This window comes from Xiphophorus maculatus, chromosome 14 (assembly GCF_002775205.1).
Source record: "Xiphophorus maculatus strain JP 163 A chromosome 14, X_maculatus-5.0-male, whole genome shotgun sequence".
Taxonomy (NCBI): domain Eukaryota; kingdom Metazoa; phylum Chordata; class Actinopteri; order Cyprinodontiformes; family Poeciliidae; genus Xiphophorus; species Xiphophorus maculatus.
The window spans coordinates 11,368,627-11,392,495 of NC_036456.1; positions in this window are offsets into that span (position 1 = coordinate 11,368,627).

Consider the following 23,869-nt stretch of genomic DNA (forward strand, 5'->3'; position numbering starts at 1 on the left):
TTACTTAGAACAGGTTTTCAGATGAAGAAAAATACTTGGGAAGATGAAAGTGGATGATAACAAATTTAGCTTTAAAATCTGTATTAGTTCTCTTTGCTGTGCTTGGGAAAAGGTCAACCAGAGCCGTTTGTCAGTGGAGAATATTCACTACCACCTTAAAATTTTACTGTACTTAGAAATGTATAAAAATCTTTAAGACGGCAACAATAAACATGTCGTCTAATTCTATATGCTAAATTTGCTAAAATTGAATTATCAATCACCATTTTATCAATATATCAAAGGATACTGGTGGCTTGTTTTCTTAAGACATTTTTAAAATTATTTTTTAGTTTTAGATTTGACATTGGGCAATTTTACAGATCTTTGTTTTTCACATGTGCAGTGTTAGGAATGTCTTTTGCTAAAGAAATGTAGAAAGACGGGTATTCATATTTGCTGCCTCAAGATCCGACTACTGTAGCTGCTATCCAAAAGTTTTCTCGTAAAGTTTTGTCTGATTTAAAAAACAATGCTGCAAAAATTCAGACTGTTAATTAAGCAGGAAAGATTTAATTCTTTTTGATCATCTCAACAAGGAAAATAAAGCTAGAAGTTTTCTATTTATTTTGTGAATCAATAAACGAGGAAGCTTGTTTCTATTTAACAAGTCGTTTTTTGTAATTGTCCATTTTTTATTAGTGATTCTATGAAAGCGTAAAAAGTAGTAGGAGTTAAAAGGTTTAGTGATTACGGTAAGCTGTGTTGGCTCAAGAATTATGAAAATCCAGTATATGTATTTTTCACCTAGATATAGCTGTTATTGAAATATTTGTAGCACTTCATTGAAAAGAGCCACACAGAAATGATAGGCCACAACTACAGACATAAACGCATACCAATTAGCAGTTTTTATTCACATTATACTTCAGACTTGGTCTATTCACAACACCAGGTTGGAGAAAAGTTACCCAAATTAAATAGTTTGGTGAATTTAAGGGCAAATACAAAATTTTAAAAGTTGTCTGAATTAGAACTTCTATTTTGACCTTCCTAAGTACAGCGCATTTGCTAATGGTGAGGAAAAAAATCATGAGGTAGTCATTAAACCACGTAGATCTTCATTACTGCCCTTAAATATGCCTGAGGGGCCTTAAACTCCTCCAATTCTTTCACTGTCAAAGCTCTCAAAGCCCATTACCAAAATGCCCATCAATGCGCTATAACAAGCCGCTCCCACATGCATAACTTTGTGGCAACTTGTACTGTCTTACCTATTAACTTCGCCAAATGTCTCACCATGTTAGCTCTCCGTATGCGTGTGCCCCTCATTACGGTTATGTAGGCCAGCCCGTCTCAGTCCCTCCCAATCCCCTTCCAATCAGAGTGGACAGCCCAGGAAGCAGTCTGGCCCTCAGCTGTGTGTGCAGAGTCCATGTGGATGAGAGGTGTAGCCTGAGGCAAGACTTAGGAGAGAGTTTCACATGTGACTCGGGCTTTTGCTGACGTCTGGAGAATGGACTGTGCGTGATGTCCAGTGCATAACAACCGGATAACTTTTATGTTATTTCCAAGACGAAACATTCAGAATTGCCCCCGAGGAATGAAATGATGCAACCGATAAAAAACATTGGGAGTGCTAACGGTAACTGTTTTGCGTGCCATTTAAAATAAATTAACCAAACGAACAACGTGGCTATAAATATTTGAGTTACAGACAGTAATATTAATAATATTACAGAAAAAAAACCCCACTTTTAAGCTAAAAAGTCTTGGGACAGATTCAATATATTTAAATATGTATATTGTTTGTCTCAGGCTGGGTTGAAACTTTAAATTTCCAAGAAAACAAAGGAGACAGTGGAATACCAAAGCTGCTGTAAAGGTGTTCGAAATTCAAATTCTTGATCCAATAAATTCATTAGATGATCCGTTAAAAGTAGAGGTTGTACACAAAATATGTCAAATAGAAAACAACATAAACCAGCACTGTAATATCTGATGATGAGCTAAATGATTTGAGGGCAAAAAACGATCTGTGCTGAAACAAAAAACATTAAAGAGATGTCGTAAAATGCAACCTAAAATGTGATCCTCATTTTCTGCTCTTCTTTTCTTCTCTTCTCTATTTTTTCTTTATTTGTCCCTGATTTACACATTAAAAAGCACTACATTGTTATTGCTACATTCTGGATGTCCTCCGAAATGCCAGACAGGAAATTAAGTGACATGCTATTAAAACCTTACAATAAAGGTCATTGCAGGAGTATAGAATTCCCATCTCTCCCTGTAGAAGAACAGTCTTTTACAGTTCTGAACTGTAAAAGACTGGAAAATCCTTTGCAGTTCTTCACTTTTAGGCTAGACTTGTGTAATGCCTTATCGGGAGGTTTTAATAATTATCTGAAAAGCTGCTAGCTTATCCAAAATGCTACAACCAGAGTACTGACAGAGACTGGCGGAGGAGATCATATTTCTACCGCATTAGCTTTGCTTCACTGGCTTGCTCCAAAATCCAGAATAGAATTGAAAATCCTTCCTCCTACAAAGCCATTAATCACTCGATCCATCGTATCCTAAAGGCCTGATTAGACCACTTCCACTGTAATGCATTCTTACTTGTGAGTCCACTATTTTTAACAAGCAGAATTGACGACTGAACCTGTCCTATTGGAGCAGTTCACAGTCTGATATAGTCAATCACAAACTGTCTTTAGGATTACACTTAAAAATATCTGTTTGGATAAAACATCTACTTATTACCAGACCCAGTGACCTTTCACCTCCCTAAATTAAGCTGCTGCTGGCTGAGATTCTTTGGAAACTCTTCCACTCCTACTTTAGATATTAATAGTCCATCAAATAGCCATTAGCATTTGTTATTACTTCCTTCATTATATGTCACAGAGGCCACACTAAAATTAGTAGGCTGGAAGAACACAACCTATATAATCTAGGTAGCCTCCAGTAATGTATATAATCTCAAGGGTTTAGTTGGTTAAAAAATGTTAGCTTGTAAAGTCATAAAATAGTACATGGCAATTATTTTTATTTTAATTGAAAACAATAGGAATTTTTTTACTTTAACATCGAATTCTTGTGAACATATAAAGTTTGCAAGTTATTCCTATGCATATGTCGATTTCTCTTTTTCGAGGTGCAAAGTCATGCACGTTAGGCTGCTTAGAAAAGTCTTGCCGATCTAAAGTTTTCTAACAAGCAAGAAGTGAATATTAATTTCCTTTAAAACTGGTAAAAGTACAAAGTGACTGGAGGTTCTTATAATATTACTGTACACCAAAGAGTGGTTGGCCTTTGGATTGGAAGCTCATAAATCAGATCCTTTTCCGATCAGTGAACATGTCATGCTAAGTGCAAATAGGTTAGGGTTAGGGTTAGACAACAGCACTTTTTAGTATGGAAAATGAATTGTGAGGAGAAGACTCAAATGTTGCTATTTTCAGTGGCAATAATGTGATGTTGAGGGAAATCATGTGGCCCATGTGGGGGCCTCGGTCTGACTCCTGGTTCATTTACCTTTGTAGAATGTCTTCCCCTCACTCATAACCCAATTTCTTATCAATTCACTAACAAATACAGGGCATTAGAGCTGAAAAGAAAACATTTTTAAAACTCCCCAAAACAAACAAATTAAGTCAGAAAAAGGACAGAAATTCCACAATATTTTTATTATCATCCCAACAGTGCAGCAGAAAGTTAACATTTTCCTGTTAAGCCAAAATTTACAGCCAAAGAAGAGTAATACTAATGTTATCAACCATCACTGACCTCATGTTTTCAATGAGTTCATTAAGTCGGTTTGCCTGTTATGCAATAAGCCCACTGGAGGGCTGGGTGATAAACCCCTGAGTTAGTTTCCGAACTCAGAGAGGTACGTTTTAGACAACAGCAATCATGGCAACGGAGGAGGAACAACCGGGATTTGGAAATAGCAGCATTTTAGAAAATATCAGAATTAAGACAAACATGTACAGTCTTCAGGGAATGCACACTGAGAACTCTGCCTTAGTAACGCTAGCCACGCAAACCACAGTACACAAAGATTCCTCATATGTACCTGATGATTGCTTGTAAAGAATAAAAAATGCTTATGGTTTTATGGCTTTATAATATTGGTCTTAAAGGGAAATCCGGATTTCCCAAAATTGGCATTGGCAGGGAAAATCTTCACAAAACCATAAAATTCTTATTGATGCAGCTCTAACTGACATATTTTTTTTTATTTCTACAGTTCTACAGCCACTAATTCATAGTACTTTGGCATTTGAATGTGATGAAAAATAATAGTATAGTATTTGAATGAAAGCTTTGTATTGCTGTTTTAAATAACCAGGTATTAACATCTGGTATAGATTGACATGCGGTGCACATGTGTCTTTTGTTGACACACTTATCCGCCTCACTGATGCACACTTAGCCAAATTAGCAAGATCCCCTGGCGTCGAGATGTGCAGGTTCAACTTTACTTCAGAAAGCTGTTTCCCAGCCCCCAGACAATGTCAGCCTCTTTGCTTGTTCCAGAGCTCGAACAGCAGCTCACCGGGTGGAAAAATGCTGTCGTTGTGCGGTTTAAAAAAGGATTCAGCAAGAATTAATGTCTGCTCAAGGTGTATGCTCTGAGTTCATTAAATGTTATGTGCGAGACTAACAGCATAAGCGAGGTACCCTGCCCTTGCTTTGACCTTTGCTTTTGACTTATATTACAGTAGGAGTTTATGCATCATTTAGTTATTAAAGAATACTTTACGACCAGCCCACTTCAGATTGGATTTTCAGCTTAAAGTATCCTTTTTGTTCAGTCTAGCTAAGCTGCTAAGTGAACCTGACAGACATTTGGCAAGAAAGGCAAGACCTGTCCACAGTGTAGGTTTAAAGAAAATCAGCTGACCTTATTTCACTGTACATTAAACCAATTACGGAGGGGTGGGGAAGAGGATGTGATTAAGTGTTGGAAAGATTTTGCCAAATACTTGTCAGTTGCATGTTTTCAGGGATGGTTCACACGTTCCTAATTCTCTGGAATGAAAACGCAAAGAGTGCTGCACACTGATATTGGTGGCTGCCTGCAGTCTGGATTCTGGGAAAGTCTATTGAAAGAATGCAGACGCTTGCAAAAATAATGATGCCGGTGGTCTCGGAGGTTTCACGTGCATTAACGGTGCCAGACAGAGGGAAAACTGGCAGGATGAAGCTTATCGGGCGAGTGCCATGAGATTCTAGAGGGAAAAATACTACAAATCCTACTTGGCGGGCAAATAGTCGTGCATGCGTGTGTCCTCGCGACTCGGCTGTGGAAATTGGGCCTCCCCAACAGCTGGTCCTGAGGGAGGGTGGGTTATTGATGCAAAGTTGTGCATGAGCTTTATCGCACCAAGAGTTTACAGCGGTGGATGGGTGGATGTGAAAGAAAGATGAGAGGGTTAAAAGGAAAATATGAACTAATCCTGCGAATGCTCTGGCATCGCCAAGACCACAGGGCTTTCTTACCCTAGACGCGGGCGCCTCTGAAGTCCCAGACCATCGGCAGAACCCAGGGCAAAGAATGGAAAGGGCATCACAGTGAAGCACACCAGAAGCCAAGCGAATCACAAACAAGCGTGGATGACGAGAAAGAGCAGAAAGGAGAGAAAACAATAAACAACTCCATGCTGTTACGTTCCTCGAGGAGATAGCTAAGGTCACTTCACCTCTGCTGAATCGCTTAGGAGACGACTACAGCTGGAGATTGGGTTATTAACCCCCACGGAAGCTTACTGGCAGCACATCAATAGGAACATCACAGCGATGCAAATTGACACAGCATGCCATGTTCAGTGGAATACACACTCGACAATTAAAGAGCATATCCCTCTTGACCTCAGCTTGAACCTTTGCATATTAACAGTTACCCTTTGCTTTGCAAAGTTTTTTTTTTTTTTCCAGTCTGAATCGTGAGGCTGAAGTTCAGCAATCATGTTATAAGAACATTTTAGCAGCAGTGCATGGAATTCAAAACATATATATATATATTTCTGTCCCAGATTTCACAAATCCTGTAAGGAAAGGGAAGCCGAGTGCACACAGGGGAATCAGATTCCTTTTTTTTCTCCGTCTCAGGAAGGGCTCTGTCAGTTTGAATTATTAATTTCCTCTCTGCTTTCAATTTGTATGGTTTGTCACTTTTATCAAATTGTTTGTAGGATCTCTCATTCTTTTCCAAGATAAGCTTATTTCAAATTTAATATCTACAGGTATATTTGACCTTGCAGTTCTGCATCTCTGCTGTTTTTTCTATAAAAGTTTAATGAATTTGCCTTTCTGGCCCTTCCTACGTTCATTTTTTAGGCATGTACTTAAGTCATTGTGTACAGTCATAAAGCTAAATAGTGAAGAATATGCTCAAATCTCATGTATATCAATATTTCTGCTGATAATAACACAGAACATTTTTTTCTAGACATGAAAACAGAAAACAATCACTTCAAAGGTTTTTACAAATTGTATGTCATTATTCAAATAAAGTAAACACTTTTTTGGTTTATATCCAGTTTGGCTTTCATATCCTACGTTTTTCCAAAAAAATGAAACATTCTCATGAATAAGTTTGATGCTGATTGGTTGATAAGCAGAAAAGTCTAACCTGTTGTCCTTCTGTTTTTTCTCTTCCCATTCCTTGGGAAGCCCGACCTCTGACAAATGACTTATCACTGCCTGAGCTGTGAACACCACTATTTTGCAATAAAGTCAAGTGGTAAAATGACTCACCACCTTTCTTTTGTATCATATAGTCTCAGCTGTGGACAGAGTGAAGGCACTTGACCCCTTTTCCCTCCTAGTTATTACATGTTCTGTGAAAGACGGCAGTCCATCTCTTCTTTTCCCACTCTATCTATGGCCTGTATGTCTTAATGGCAGAGTTGGTTTTGCTGCAAGGGAGTCGAAGACTCATATTAAATCCTCTAAGGTGGTTTACGGCTACTGCTAATGCCTCCGCCTCTCCCCGCAGAGGCACGGTTCCGCTAACAGTTCAGTCCAGCACTATTTACCATTAAATCACATTGCAGCGCTTTAATGACCAGGGTTGTAAATAATTACACAGCAAATTGCTCATTAATCTTTGCTGCAATAGCCAGCATTTCTGCTCTACAATAACATTCTGCTGTGCTGGCATCCTATGAGTACTTCCTTTGATTGAATGACGGTCATCTGTTTTCAATTCTTCCTTGCTGACTGTGGGTATTTGGACAGCAGAAAAAAGAAAAGAAAATCCATTCAGCACTCCCACTAATGCATCTTTGAGGTTGAGGATCAACAGAGGGGATTGAGACATTCCCAGGCTGTACTGCAGGTTGTCTGTTTCGCAGCGTGCGCGCTCAGCTTTCCCCTATGATGATGAATACCGAAACTGCATTTTCAATTGTCTCGGCCCCTCTCGTATAGACCCGAGAGAGCAAGGCGTACTTAGAGAAGTGAAATACTTTTAACAGTAATGTGCTGTTCAGTGAACCATCACAGTGCCAAGATTGACACCATTTTTTACGAGCCCACCCATTAGTGTCAGTCAGCCCCCATTGTGGAACATTAAAATAAACTCAGGTTATTTCTTCACCAAATGTTTTATTGAGTATTAACCAAGAGGATGACTGCTCTGTGCATATTGCCTTTCCTCTGCAAAACAAGAGCGAAAGAAATTCATGTATTGTATTGGAGCCGTGCTACATGCCAATGCTGTCGTGAAACTTGTATTAAAGACCGGCGGCGTCATTCTTCAAGGGCACTTCAATATCACTTTTTGATACCACAAAGTGAAAACCTCCCTTTTCTTTAACCTTTGTTCCTCAATGTTGACCGCGGTTGCTTTATTTAGGGTGTGCAGTGAGGCAAGGGAGGATCAGTGTCAGCGAGGCAAGCATGGGGCTTAGTTCCAGCCTAAGGCCATCCCGGCTGCTCTACTGGCCTGTATAGACAGCTACTGAGGATCCTTATGCATGGACACCCCCTCTTCCCAACTCTCTTTGGAAACCACTTCCGAAACTACTGAAGGAGAAACTGAAATATGCAGCCTTTCTGCAAGGTCAGACATAAGTAGGACTGACACCTGCTGCCAACCATGTTTAACATAGCATCCATTAGGCATTTCCCCCATGTTACTCCTCTGTTGTGAAGAGACCATGGAAAAAAAAACAAACCCAATTATTTATATATTTTTGTTTTAAGTATCTGCACTGCCACGCCCACCAAGAAAATAGTTATTCAAGGCATCATTGCTGTCTGCCTAAACAATGTGAAATGAGATTGAAAAGTGAGCTGATGTCTATTCATGCAGATTCATGTAGTTGTCAAATGGACTTATCAAGCTTAGCTTTCACAATATTTGCTTAAACTAAGCATGGACAGCACCAAGACCACTGGCCGTGAAACAGTCTAATAGCATGATGGTTCTACCACCATGCTATTGGCATTGTGTTCTTGGATTTTAAAATGTTATCCTCCTCCAAACACCGCTTGAAAATTACTCTAGAGGCTTGTTGGCTTGTTCACGTGAGTGGTTGCAAATTTTAGTCAATATTGATGGTGTTTTTCTTGTTTGACTGCCTCAGTCCATGCCAATCGACAGTAACACCACATTCTGACCAGTTTTTAGTGTTTGGTAGTCTTTGTGGTTAAATCATGACTTTCTAAAACTATGATGCACCTTCTTATATTATACTCATGGCTTATGAAAACACAGAACGTGTGCTTTGAAAGCGGTGGCAAGAACAGTTGAGGCAGAATGTGGCATGAGTTGTTGGGAGACAGGACAGGGACCATTGTAACACCAAGTTCAACAAAAAAGTCAAGAAATGTGATTTCTGCATCTTGCAATGACAGCAGTTGTCTTCTCTATGATTGGAGGCAGCAACAGTGTAGTGATGAGACTTGCATCATGCAGGCCACTGAAACTCTCATGATAATACATCAAAAGGTCTGAGAGGTAATCTTCCAAAGCCAAGGCTTATTGCTAGGGCATTTAATGAATTCACATTGAATCTTGGGGAAAAAAAAGAGAGAGAGAGAGAGGGAGAGAGAGACCCAATGAAATGTGGGTATTAGTTCTGTAATGTCTGGGGAGATTAAAAAATGTTCAGGTCCTTGCTGACTTCAACTACCAGAGAACAACACCCTTCAGGTCATTGAATTGAATCTAGCTTGGCCCAGTTTAAAAAGGATAACTCAACACAGCAGGTTATCGTAGCAAGCTGAGTAATATGGATAAAAATGACAAACCAACTTAATGTGTTAGGAAAATCTAGAAAATCCAACAAAATTAACTATTTTTAAGCATGTTTCTAAATACACTTACCCTTCTAAGCCAAGTCATGTGCATTTGTAGTTTTATAGCAAACTCTTTATTTAGTCAAGTACTTTCCTACTCACAGCACTTCCCCGACTAAAATGGTTGCTCATCACAGTAAAGTGTAATCATGGTAGCTACGGAGGTTACCTGAAGAATTTACTGTTACATATAGCTTGATTGAAGTTCAAGGTTCATTTTTTGGTGTTTTAATAAGAAATCAAGCTACAGCTAGTCTACACGCATGGGCCGCAGCATGATATGAATAGCTTGGTTGCCTATACATTACAGGAAGAAATTCAACATGTCTGCCAGGGGTACTTGGGGAAATCACATTCCTTGGTGTGTGGGAGTGTTGCTTTTTATTACCTGCCTCAGAGCTTCAAATCCAATTCCATCTCTTCACTTCTCCCTCGGCCTTCCTCCGTCAGCATTCAGAGAACACTGGATGGGCGACGACGCAGCCGCACAGAAAGAAAGGCTACAGCCTGCAGGTGACTTTAAATTAACGCCCTTCATTAAGGGCATCCATCATATGTGATCCATGGAGAATCACCACTGAGCACAGACGATAGTGAATCAGAAACGCACATTAGATTTCAATGAAATCCTGACGCAGGTTCCCAAAAATACACATATAACTTACTTTCTATGAAGGTAGAACACAACAAGATATATAAAAATTAAAAAAAAATTCCCTTCTCACCCACCGCGGGTGGTTCTTATCCTCTGAGCTCGGGTCCTCTACCAGAGGCCTGGGAGCTTGAGGGTTCTGCGCAGTATCTTGGCTGTGCCAAGGACTGCACATTTCTGGACTGAGATGTCTGATGTTGTTCCTGGGATCTGTTGTAGCCATTGGTCCAGTTTGGGGGTGACTGCCCCGATCCCCATTTGTATATATATATATATACATTTTTAATTGACTGTAAAACATAGCACAGAGTTAGCAGGCTTTTTAAAAATCTTTCTGTGGCAATTCTGTGCTTGAAAGAAGACCTGAACACAAATTTGCATTAGGTGACAATGTTTTTCTTTTTTAGACCCACACAGCTGCTTCCATTATGAAATAGAGAATGCCTGCTGAATCAGGCTTCCACAGCAAAAGGCATCCCGGGTGAAAGCAAAAAAGTCTTTGTTTACATCCAGTGGAACTTAGGCAAAAATATTCCAACTTATCTTGCTGAAAACAGTGGCCACACTTTGCCACAGCTGTACATTATGTTATAGTGGTATTCCCTCATGGAAAGCATACCTAAAGTGTAGCTTTTGTTATTTCATGCATGTTTGAGAAATCCTTTTTCAGCCATTCTGGGTGCAGAAAACGAGTGGTGTATGTTAAAGCACAGGTATCAAAGTCCAGTCCTCAATGGTCGGTGTCCTGCAACTTTTAGATATGCCTCTGCTACACCACACCTGAATAAAATAATTAGGTCATTAGCAAGGCTCTGGAAAACTTATCTACATAAGAAAGAGGTAATTAAGTCATTTCATTCCAGTGTTTTGTACCTGTGGCATATCTAAAAACTTCAGGACACCGGATCCTTGAGGACTGGAGTTTGACACCCTGGAGGAATGTTGCTGTGATGAAATACTGAAGGAGGAGTGCCAGAAAAAGCAGGGGCGTCTAATAGAAACAGATGCCCAAATTCAAGTCATTAAACGCTAAAGTCAAATTTCATTTAAGTATTGTTTGGTATATACATCATAGTTATTCAATTGTGCTATAAAATGGCACTATGTGCCTGGAAAATACGTAATACTGCCCCTTTAAATTTCCAGTGACTGGGAAGCTCTGAAGCAAAATGTGGAAGCTTTAGCAAAAGGAAAAGGCAAGGAATCTAGACTGCCAAGCACACTGCTGGGCCAGAATCCCTGAGCTGAATTTCTGAAAGGCTCATTATTCTGGATTGGGAAGAAAGTGGCATTGAAGGGTGGAAGGGGTGAACAGGAGCTGGAGGCAAAGTGTCCATCAGAGCTGCTGTGGTGCGTTTAGACACATCACCACTGGGACAAATGGGGATCAGGGGGTTGGAGTAAAATCAGACGACTCACCCAAGTCCGCACCTCCCGTTTCTCTTTACAGATGGCTTTGTCATAAACTTGAAACCCCTCAGAGTGACAAACATTGGAAACTCCTAATAAATACCACGATTTCCAAGACTGTGATGTAGAAATATCTAAGTCATGAAAGTGTAACGGAGCTATCTTATTTTCATTAATATGACACGGTCCGGCCTTAATGCGGCAGATTACGATCTCATCTTATTGCACTTATAGCTGACATCTCACCAATCTACATTGGAGGGCTTCAAAAGGGAATAAAATTATGAGGAAATTACAAGGCAAGTGAGTTTTGGTCCCACACAGGGAATTAAAACTTATTATCTGTGACAACCTGTCAGCCAGCAAGAACTCAAACATGAGCACAAAGCTCCAAGAGTCGCAGAAGGGAGTAGGGAGAAAAAAAAGAGATGAAAGAGAAAGGGGCAGTTTGAGACATGATTTTTTGCACAGGGAAAGCGCACCACAGTTGGCTGAGGGATAAATGCTTCCAGTAAGTCAGATATGACAAGCTTGATCTTAATGCACAATGTGGTCATTTGCCATTTTTTTTAAATACTTGGTTTACATTTGTAGACTGCTTAAATAGGCACTTAAAGCGTCTTACACACATATTCACATTCCTTTCAGTTGTTTTAATTTTGTTAGATAAACAATGGCAGACTTCAATGTGTTCCATTGAGAAGCGTCTGGAAAGTGTGGCCCGCTTCAGTTTGATGCACCTAAATAAAATCCAGTGCAATAGATACTATAAAAGTAACTCAAGATAATTTTCAAATTTCTGAACATCTCACCAAAAAGCAGTTAAAGTTATCATCTAAAAGTAGGGTTTGCATGCAGTGTTTGCCGTGGCACTAACATTGAAATAACAGGCCAAGAAGAGAAGACGTAATTCAAATAGGCAGGTTGTACCTGTAAGAAGTGGGAGTATTTCTTGACATGAAGCAATGAGTTTCATGTCATAAAATGTGCCTTTGTGGAAGAGTGACAAAAAGAAAGCTATTGCTAAACAAGAACCTGTAGAACTATTATTTTCAGTCAGTAGAAAAACCAAATGTGCAAGAAGGTTTTGACAAAGGTCAAACATTTTATGTTGCACTTTTGGGGATTTTAAGCATATAAAATCCCCAATAATGTAAACCGAAGCTTGTTGTTGTAATGTAGCAAAATGTAGAAAAAAAAATCATATGAATACATTTGTGATTCGCTGTAAATATGACTTCTAATAATAAAAGCAAAAAGATTCAAAAATGCACTGGAGTTATTTTATGGCTCATCACAATCACTTTAACCAATTCAAGAGAATTACGCTGCTCTCTCTGGAGTCGACAGTCAAATACAATTAGTCCGACTGATGGGAAATTAGAGAAGATGATCACGCCATCTGATTTAATGGGCCTGGAGTGGGGCTCATTTGCACTCACACAGTCATGATGTCATCAAAACGAATCCCAAAAGCCCGAGTCAAACATTTTATTTTAATGTTCCCCAAGAGGATATTCAGCAAGATTCGGTCCACCCACCCCTAACATCCCAGCTGGGAATGCCCAGAGATCTGCATGAAAGCACAGCAAAATGTGAAGAAACTTGAAAGTGATTCTCAGAAGTTGCTCTGAATATCCAAGTTTCCCCCAAGTTTAGGCAGCCACAAAAAAAAAAAGAAAAGCCTTTAAGATCTTGCTCATACAAGGGGGAAAAAAATGATTTTGTGAGCAATGGTTGCTTTGCCACACCTCCCACAGATAATGGAGGCTGAATTAGTACAATGCGTCTCGGCAACCAGAGGTTCCCCAGTAAAAATAATTCAGAGGCTCCAAGAAAGAGGAAGAGGGGGTGAAGTGGAGGATGAGAGGAATTTTGGTCGCTCATTCCTCGGCTTTGTGTCATCCTGCTGACATGTGTTACATTTGCATGGCAGCTGGAGATCCTTGGATTAAGTGCTTACAAGACTATTGCCATATCTCATTTAACAACATAATCATCTTACGAGGGAAGCGATGTTTCATGCCTGATGCTTCATGTTCAGTGTCCCCTCCCCTTTCCCTCTCTCCCTATCTCTCTCTTTTTGCTTTCCGTCTTTGTCTGATTCTTTTAGCTTGTCTTTATCTTCCTTTGGGGTTTTTCTCCCCCAAGCTGTCCATCTTTTGATGAGGTGCCATGCAACTTGGAGTTTTGGGCAATCTTTCTTTACAGGACATAAATGTGTATGTGGAACATTGTAGATCGAGTTATTTACCAGACGTCTATTTTTTTCCCCTCTCTTTTTTTCTCCAAGGCTGTTTCAACAAGGACATTGGACCAACCAACACAAAAATATGAGCCACATCAAAACAAGAGCCTAAAGGATTAATGTGCAGAGAGAATTGCATTTGAGCCCACAGGGACAATGTCTTTAGGTCTGTCATCCTGTATTGACCCTGTTTTGCAGCCAATAAGGAGACTCAACAGTCTTTGGAAGAGATGCACACTTCAGGCTTTTTCTGGCCGATATAGATTTGAAATGTTCTTCCCATGTATGCCTCCATATTGGGAAAAAGAAAAAGCATTTTATGTTCAACTAAATATGAGACAATTAGCAGGGCTTTATGTAACATGAAGTCCCGTCATGTCTTTGCAGTAATTGCCTTTTTTGAGGGATTCAGATAATATAGGTGTCTTGGGATCAAAGTTCGGGTATTCAAAATTGCCTGCTGCATCAGGATGAGGTATGTTGTTTTATTATTTTACATGTTTAAGGATCAACTGACTAGAATGGACTTTGGAGGCCTTATCAGTAATGAAATTTATCAGAAATCGGGTCACACCAATAAATCGCACTTTTAGTTAGAAGCAACCGGCATGCCGAGGTCAAGTAAGGTGTCTGCATAATGCCATCTGAAATTAATTAATATTATTTGGCCATTGCTGCAATATTTGTGTCAATCTGTGGCAGTTCCTCACCCAAATCGTGCATGCTTCAGTTAAAAAAATTTGTAGTTTAATAGGAGAGAGTTATTTTCCTATCTTGTCTTCTAATGGCATTAAAAGAAAAACACAATTGCCCAATAGTTGGATGGTCTCACCTGCCAATATCGGTTTGAGCCGATGGTTTGTGCATAGATTATTTTTAATTTGCGAATAGCCATTCTGGAATAGCCATGTTTAGTTTTGATAAAGTGATGATTTTCTTAAATATAATGCTGCATTTCTTTTGGCACAGATTTATTTATTTGGATCTAGGAATTGCTTCACACTTAAGGTGACCACAGCAGGGTTTGCTGAGCTGGTGTTAACTACTAGTGGCAATACAAGCCAAGAACACATATTTTTTTTCTCTTCATAGGCATTCAAACACTTGAGGAATATGCTAATTAGTACTGTTAAGTGGTATGTGTGAAACTGAGTGAGTGTTACACAATGTCAGTTTAGGCAAAAGATATACACAACATTTTCACTGAATGTGCATGGAGTTTTTCAAGCTGAAATTCAGACTTCAGGGATGCGCTCTTGTTGCGTTTGCAAATAAATAAAGCTTCTTTGTGAGATTGAGGTGCTGAATAAATGTTTATTAATTATTAACAAATGTAGAGTTTGCTCTTTTTTTGTCTGTAACCTGTCAGGCAGTCAGAACTGAAACATTACCAACAGTAAAACAATTCTAACCTTTTTAAAAAAAGATTTTGTAGCACTGGTGGCCTTTGATTCATAGAGTTTGATCCATAAACAGGCACCACAGGTACCATGGTTAGGAATAGAACCCTGCATGGATACACAAACAAGTGATATACTTGCTCCGATTGTTCATCCTATAACCTTTATCACTGAGTGTTTGGGTCGCCTGCTTCAGAAAGGGAGATAAATGAGTCTGTGTCCTCAAAGTTTGCCAACACATCTCCAGTTTTTGTCGCAGCCGTCCAATCCGCTTTGCTTTCTTTTGGTTTTCCTCGAGCGGATGATCTGATCTGTGTTTGCTCCTGGAATATTCTTCTCCTCCCTCCCCCCCACATGTTTATTTCATAAAGAAACACAATAACAGAATCTCCAGATGGAAGGTTGATATGAGATAGCAGCACAGTGCAAGAATGTGCTGATGCTGTCGAGCCCATTTTTGTTTCTATGTAGTTTCACCCAGTTTTGCCAAACTTCACGGTCATAACGGTCTCAACAAAAAGGAAACCGCCTTAATGGAGAAAGGCGTAAAACTCAAAAGACGAACAGTTGGGAATTCATAACTGCATGTAAAACCTGTATTGAAATTCTGGTAAATGTTGTAAGCTCCATTACAGATGCTCACTTATGTGGTGATTTTGTCTTTCACTGTTACAAGAAAAACAAAGTGACACTCAGCAGAAGTGGAGGAAAACATAAATAGTCTGTGCATCACTCATTTGTCTTGATTTTAATCAGTGGGTCAATTTGACCCTGAACAGTATATGTGTCTCAACTTCAATTATAAAGATCACTCATTGAAAAAAAAAAATCAAAATGTAATATAAAAATATTTACAAAAGATCAAATTCAAGGAAATTATTGTTTTCTTGTTTGTAGGTTTTTTTCAGTGGACATAAAAAATGTAAATTACATTTTTTACGACCAAATGAGTGAATGAGTAAGTTGTTGTCATTGATCCTTTATTTGTGAGAAATAAAAAAACATCATTGCACAAATATTGATTGAAATGGTTAGTATTTGAGTTAATAATCATATACAAAAATGTTTTGGAGGAATTTTTTGGTTTCTGACACTATTGCATGATTAAACACTCCCCGGGTCAAATTGACCCACGAACATTATTGCTGTACCTGAGAAACAAACATAACATAAGGGTTAACCCCTAAAGATGAATTGATTCCTTTGAAATACTGCTTTACACCTTTTGTGCTTCCTCTAATTCAAAGCTAACTTTGAATCTATTGCTCACTGACAACTTTGTCACTAACGCAGGTGCATATCTTTTCCCTTTTCTTTTCATCTGCTGTTCAGAAGTCTTTGATGGAGTTTAATAGAGCCATGAAAGATGTAGTGTGTTTATATACCAATATGTGTTAAAATTATCATATATAATCAGGGTGCAGGTAGTCCATCTTAAAACTTTAGACAAATTATGAAAAGAGGAGCAGTATTGTATTTTTCATTATGAAATTAGCATCTTTTTTTTACATTTCAGCTTGGAATAATGCTTAGTATTAGCTTTTGTTTCCTGAAGATATTGGATGTAATTGCCATGCGATGACAAAAATATTGAAAATATAATGAGCATTTCACACATTATGAATTTGCAATGAAAACAAAAAAAATGTCCTTGTGAAGATTAAGAGCAAAAGGTCAATCTTTATTGAGGAAAAAAAGCCCTTTACTACATAACAATTGGAAAACATTTTTTTATAGGTCACAGAAATAAAATAATAATAAAAAAAAACACATAGGACACCAGAAAACAACAGTCTGCAAGGACAAGGTGATATTAGCCCTTAAATGAAATGTGTATAAAGGACATTGGCTACAGGGCACATTTCTTCCGCTCTATTAGACTACTTTATGTCCAAATTCAGTTGGGGACATTACAGGTCACAATGTCACTGTTTTTGTTCACTTATGTTGCAATTGCTCTTGACACGATTCAGCTAAGGTGCTTCAGGGAGCCATCAAAGCAATCTCAACCTCCCCATAAAGGTAGGGGATTTGGTTTCTCTCGGTGCACCTTCTTAAGTACCCCAAGCCTGGTGGGCACATTATTTTATCCTCACTCCAGTGTCTTTGGTGCATGATGGAGAAGGGACTTAACACCCACATGGCTCCTTAACAGGCTCATTTTGTGCTCACTTTGAAGGATTTTGTCTTGCTTTTCATGACTGCTGAGACACTTCTTATTGTATTAAGTCATCTTCACCATGCAAAGTGCTGTACATAATGCAAGTAAGCAAAAATAATTTGGCAGAATATTGGCCACTTTGAAGCTCGGGGTCACAATGATTTTACAATTGCAGTATCTTGATAAATGTAAAAGAATTAAGGTTTTATTATTTATTTAGAATTGAGTGGCCATTTGCAAATCTAAAATTTCCACAGGTGACACTGTGTGAGTTAGGGGAAGCCTGTCTCAGATATTTCCTGTCCAGAATATACTCTGCCTTTTTCCTGGTGGCTGCTGGGATATGCTTCGGCTCCCCAAACGAGATAAAAATTAACTGACCGGGAGTTGTAAACATTAGCTTTTACCAACATCCATTGGTATTATGGCTACATTACACAAGACTACATTCCACAGAGAGATATAAAGTTAAACATTGGGTGAGATTAATAAACAATAAACTTCGTCTTATACACTTTTTGATCCATTTTAAGCAGGAGCTACTGTGGGTTACCACCTACATCAATTGTAGTGACTCTGATTAAACTGAAATGAAGTTCAATCTTACACTGATTTTTCTGACATTTACTTCTCTTGGAGATGAAACACATGATTAAAAGGATGACATACAAAGTTATTTGTCAGGAGATGGAAACAAAAGTTCCATAGCGCTATAGGTATCGTTGCACAGTGAAAACAGTCATCTATAATTGGAAGAAAAAAAAATAGAAAGACAAGACAGAAACTGGTCAGCGAGACTACGGAGAGCCTGACAGCATCTCCGGAGGAGCTGATGGAATTTATCTCATGCATTCTTCATATATGGTATTCTTTGTTTGTCCAGACAGAAAAGAATGGTTGAAAACATAATTCTTTTCTTCTAAAGAAAGAATTCAGTCCAGCCAGTCTAAAATATTTAAAAACCCTATATGTTATGGTCCGATGAAGCCAAAGAGCTGGTTTACACCAAAGCAGAAATGCACATCATCACATAGTTTGGTGTTAACTTTAGCTACATAACTCAGGGTAACCTCACGGTGCCAGCTAGAAAGCTTGGTGAGTCTTAGACTTAGACTGACTTTATTGTCATTTTGCATGCACAGGGTGTATACAGAACGAAATTTCGTTGCGTACGGCTCAGGACAATGTTTTGAGCTTTCAATGTTGTGAGGTTACTCCAGAATAAAAATAAAATACAGTATAAAATATGAATATAAATATAAATATAAAATATAAAGTGCAGGACTGACAGTAAAAAGGAAGTTACTTAGCTCTGTACATGTGCAAGGTGTAAAATCTGGTAAAAGGTAAAAGTCTAAGCAGGTTCTGTCCAGAATGTCTGGAGACTTTACCTGCCTTTCCCTGACCCTTGACCTATACAAGTCCTGGAGGAAGGGAAGGTCATCAGTGAACTTCAGAAGTTTCACATGCTGGTTCACTGAGATGCAGTCATTTGGGTGCCAGGAGAAGAGGAGTGGGGTCATGGAGATAGAGAAAAAGAGATAGAGAAGAGATATTTGCTCTTGCTCACACATACTCTTACACAGAGATTAAAATGAAATGGATATTTTTCTATTGTTTTTGTGCAATTGTTTTCTCCAATTTTCAAAATACCTCAAGTTTCTTAAAAATTTTGAACATTTTTGCTAATTTCAAACCTAAAACATTTCAAACATATCAATATCTACAAAAAATATATATTGATAATCTTCTACCGCTTGTGTGCAATTATTGTCTTCAATTTTCAAAATGTTTCAAGTTTTATCAAAAACATTAATTTTTTTTATTTTAATCGTATATATATATATATATATATATATATATATATATATATATATATATATATATATATATATATATATATATATATATATATATATAATTTTTTTTTTTGCATGGACACTATTAATAAAACAAAATATACTGTATATTACAAATGATAATCTAATGACAGAAATAACCCCAAAACACATTGATTCTAGTATGTGTATAATTTATTTTACCCACTTAAGAAAGAGTGTCTAATCCTGTCACTGATGCACTTAACAGTTAATATGTCACCTGAAAATGGAGAGCAGGACATAATCAATAGCAACAATTGGAATCTGGTACTTTCATACGCTCCTCATCCAAGGACCAGTGGTTTGTTTGTTTTTCCCCCCCACATGTTAGGCTAAGATTATAACAAACACTGAAGAAAAAAAAAACTACATTGGACTTAATTGAGAAAACAGACCAGAGGCCAATATCAAGACAACTTCAGATCAAGACCGAATAATTCAGCCTTGGCTCAGACTCAGTCCAGCTGCTAGGCTGCCTGTGCTGGAGGGTTTGGCTTTCTACCACTGACATTTTCCTAAACAACTACAACCTACTGTTGGACAGAATGTTGGAACATTTTTTACTTCATTTAAAACTCTAATGTCCTCCTTTTAAAAGCCAAACTGAGAGTGCGTAACGGGCAAACCTAATTCGACAACCTCGCGTCCGCCGTCGACGCAGCAGCCGTCAAAGACCCGACAGCGCGAACATTCAAACCAAAGCACTGAGAATTATGTGGCAAGTGCTGTGCATCAATCACTTAGATTTTTCCAGAGCTCGTCATTCTATATAAAATCCTTAGTATAACAATGGTGTCAGTGGGTTTGGTGTGAGGAGCCTGTGTCAGTTCATTTAGACGCTCCCCCTGAGCCCTGCCAGCTATCGTTGCTCATAACCGCCATGTCAGTCAAAGGAAAAAGAAAAAAAAAAACAAGGGCAGCAACACAGCATCATGCCCTTCGGAGGTGCTAATATAATGAAAGAAAGACACAATGGCAGCCCGAGAGGGGGGCATTAAAAGCTGTTTCTATGAATACCAGACGTGTGACTCGTGCTCTATTGGTAGCAAACTACTTTTGACACTCATGGCTGTCAGTTTGCTTTCATGGTTTACCTATAGACACCAGCGCAACCTTGCTGTCAGGCATTGCTCGCCCCTGGTACCTTCAGCTGTCAGGTGCTGTTTCAAAATGAACATGTGGGATTTGAGTTTTGATAACGGACTCTCGAACATCAGCTTGCGCCTATCGACACAGGACAACCGGAAGCCTCTCAGAATAACAATGGCAAGAAAGTGAGCCTCTTGAACCTGAAAGCAATGCGCTTAAATCTGGGAGAGCTTGTGGGAGTGGAGGGGATGTGCATATTGTCATGTGACTGGTTAGGTTTTGTGTCATTTTGTTCAGTTCCAGTTAGTCTTTGTTTTGTGGTAGTAGAACGGTCTCATAACTTGTTCTTGGAGTTCTGGGCATTTTTAAAAAGAAAATCTCCTTTTCTCCATTTTCACTACCTTTACAATTGCATCCATGCTTTTGTCTACACCCCTTGGCTTTCAGGGTCTTTTATTCTGTGGTGATACTTTGAAAAAAGTAATTTTTTTTACAACATTTTTACCACTGCTGCACTGAGAAGTAACTTATATAATGAGCTCAGCAGATGCACCGCTTATGCAAATGTGGAAAGGTTCAACAGGCCTGGAGACCCTACAAAGCACTGTTAATCAAGGTACCGGTCACACACTAGTTTATGAGCTTCTAAAAACTATGTTTTAATTCTTATCTTTTTTCTCTATGTAAATCCTCTCAGTTTTGTTATCAATTCTTTTGAACCACAAGATCCCATCGTGGATGCATACACCAGTCTTGCTTCATTTAAAGTCAGAGTTTTATTGCAAATTGCTAACAATTGAACACTGAAATCTATCCATCAACATAGATAAGTGCATTTTAATTGTGTTTCTTTTGCAACACCTACAACACTGCAACACCACCAAAAAGGGAATTGGTTTTAGAAGGCTGGATTTTGCTTCATATGAAAAATCTTCCCTTTCAGTTTCAAGTTTAAATAGGGTTAGGAATTTAGTAACAAGTGCCTAATGAGTGAAAAACTTTTTTTATCTGGCAGTACGGTCAAAGACTGAAACACAGTCAATTACACCTAAATCACAACAGACATTTTCATATAAAATCAAAGAGCTTAATGACGTTTGCATTCCATTTAAATGAAGTTCTTCTTTAGCACACAACAAGAAGGCTTTAGTGAAAAGGAGGGACGGAGACTTTCTAAAACACATAAGCAAGCTCTAATTCAAGTGAAGAGAAAGTTTTAAAACCTGCAAATAACAGTAAACAAATGGGACGGGTGGAAAGAAAAGAATTTAAGTCTCATTTGGAGGGTTTGGTAAATGCTGGATGATTTAAAAATATTGATTCTGAAGCTTTTCCATCTCGACTTACTGAATTTTTCCTGAGAAATAAACCTTGGGTGCACCAGTATTTAAGCAAGGTAATACATACCATGTCGAAGTTCCTTTGGCGAATAGGACTGACGACCCACAAGCATTAGAGGATGTTGATATGCTGAGGCTTTTATTTATTAGGGTTAAAAGAGCATTAGCAACTGAATAACAGAACAACTGAAAAAAAATGTTTTACAGACAAACTACATGTAACATAAGTTTAACTGATTTTAAATTCTAGTCAGAATGTTCAAGAAGAGGCATTTGTAGAGTTTGAATCCCAGTCTGAAGTCAATTCAACATTTATGCTCAAAAATGTAAGATGTTTTCATACAGAGCATGAAATTACAGCTTATGCCCTTTTTGCTACTTTGATTAAAAAAAAGCACAAAAGTTCCACTCTTCCAGTTTCTCCTAAGTATGATGATTTTCTCTCTCGCACACATCTTCCCATGTACCACAGCCCAATTAGGCTTGTTCAGAGCAGTGCAAGCCCTGAGCAGCGCGATGGCGCCGAATGCCCAAGGTGTGTTATTATCTTGTATTAGTGCACCACCTGCTTTGCCGTAATGATTAGATAATTGGCTCAGTGCGTGTCTTGAAATAATAAAGAAACGAGACATTTTACTCTGATTAAGGAAAGAAAGTACAATAAGAGAGAGAGCAAGAGAGAGAGAGAACAGTCACCATGATCTACACAAACCACACTTTTTGGGTTGTCTGCTAACAGAAAACACAGTGAATACTGAGGTCCTAAAGAAATCAATGTTCTAGGAAAAGGAATGCTGTTACGAAGGACTAGGGAAACGACAGAGATGAGAGAGAAAAGAGACTTATAGCACCTTATTAGCTAGCAGACTGACAATCACTGAGATTGTGACATTAAGGAAAAATACCTAAATGGAAGGCAGGTAGATGGAACATCCTTTTAAAGCCACTCGTGGTAACTTAACTGACTACCTGACAGGTAGCCACTGTTCTGTTCATCACTTCTGTTTTTCTCTTTCTCTTTCGTGTGTGGGTGCTGTGCCTGAAACCCCTAACCACCCGCTTCCAGCTCAGTACCACTGTTGAAGTGTGGATTGACCAGAGAAAAGAAAAAAAAAAGCTAGCAAAAAGGCAACCTGGCTTCAATTTACCTCTAAGAACTGTTTTGTTAACTGAAATTACATGTGCTGCTATGCATTAGAGATTTTCCACCCATTTGGTGAGAACTGAATCCCCGAGGTAAAATGCATTTCTTGTTTCTTCCTCGGTTTCAATTTTGAATTATGCTGTTTTTAACACATTCAAGTGCACAAATGTTTCAGCCAAAATTTCAGCCTCCACATCTGCATCACTTCACTTTTTTTTTTTTTTTTTTTAGCTAATGTTTGCCACAGTGTGATTTGACTTGGTAGACTTTTACAAGGCACCTTCTTGGTTGTGTGCGTGTGTGTGTTTGTGGGTGAGGGGAGTCTGCTCTGTCCCAGCCCTCCTCAGCTAAAGTAAGTAGTTGGGTGGGAGGGGATACTTATCGCTGGAGCAAACACTAAGGGTGAGATAGTTAATTGTGGATGTTGCTGCGGGGAGTCCCCAGGCAGGAGAGATAACATGAGCGCTCCACCGGGGTCTTATCAATGAGCGATGACCTTGGCTGTCTCCTTTTGCACATGCTCTCACACAGGAGATGCATAACGCTGCGCAAGCTCCCTGAGCACAGAGAGCAGAGAGAGTGACAGCATATCAAGGTAACCAAAGAGATAAGTGCGAGTGGGTTTGTTGGTAAAGGGGAATGGTTCCATTTTTTTCTTTTTTTTTTTAGGAGCAGAGTGGTGGTTAAATTGTCCATTAGCTCTGTCTGAAGATGGGCTCCTGGGCTTTGTGGATCTTCCTCAATGGAGGTAAAAGAATATCTCCTCTGTTAAAGCGGGAGAAAACATTTTTACTAAAAGCCCCTTAGCATTTTGTTTTTCTCGAGGTACTCAAAACCGTTGTGGCTGGTTGTCTGTGTTACAACCATAAACTAATATGAGTTTTATGTGATAATCCAGCACAAAGCACATCAGAGAGGCAAAAAGGAGATGATACAAAGTCTTAAAATCGCTTAGCTAATAGCAGTCTGAGAAGTGTGGCACACAATTGTAATCAACCCCATTGACTAAGATACTCTAAACAAAACCCACTTCAACCGCCTGCCTTCTGAAGGCAAGCAGGCGTCGTAGATCTACTAATGTACTACGGTTTAGTAGATTGGTCCTGTCTACTAAAAAGAACTATGTGTTATTAATTTTAATATGCACTTAAAGATGTGGAGACATTTACAGCGGTGTTAGCTTATAAAATATTTTGTAGTACATAATAAACAATATGCAAAATTGATGTTAAAAAAACATTTTCCATCCAA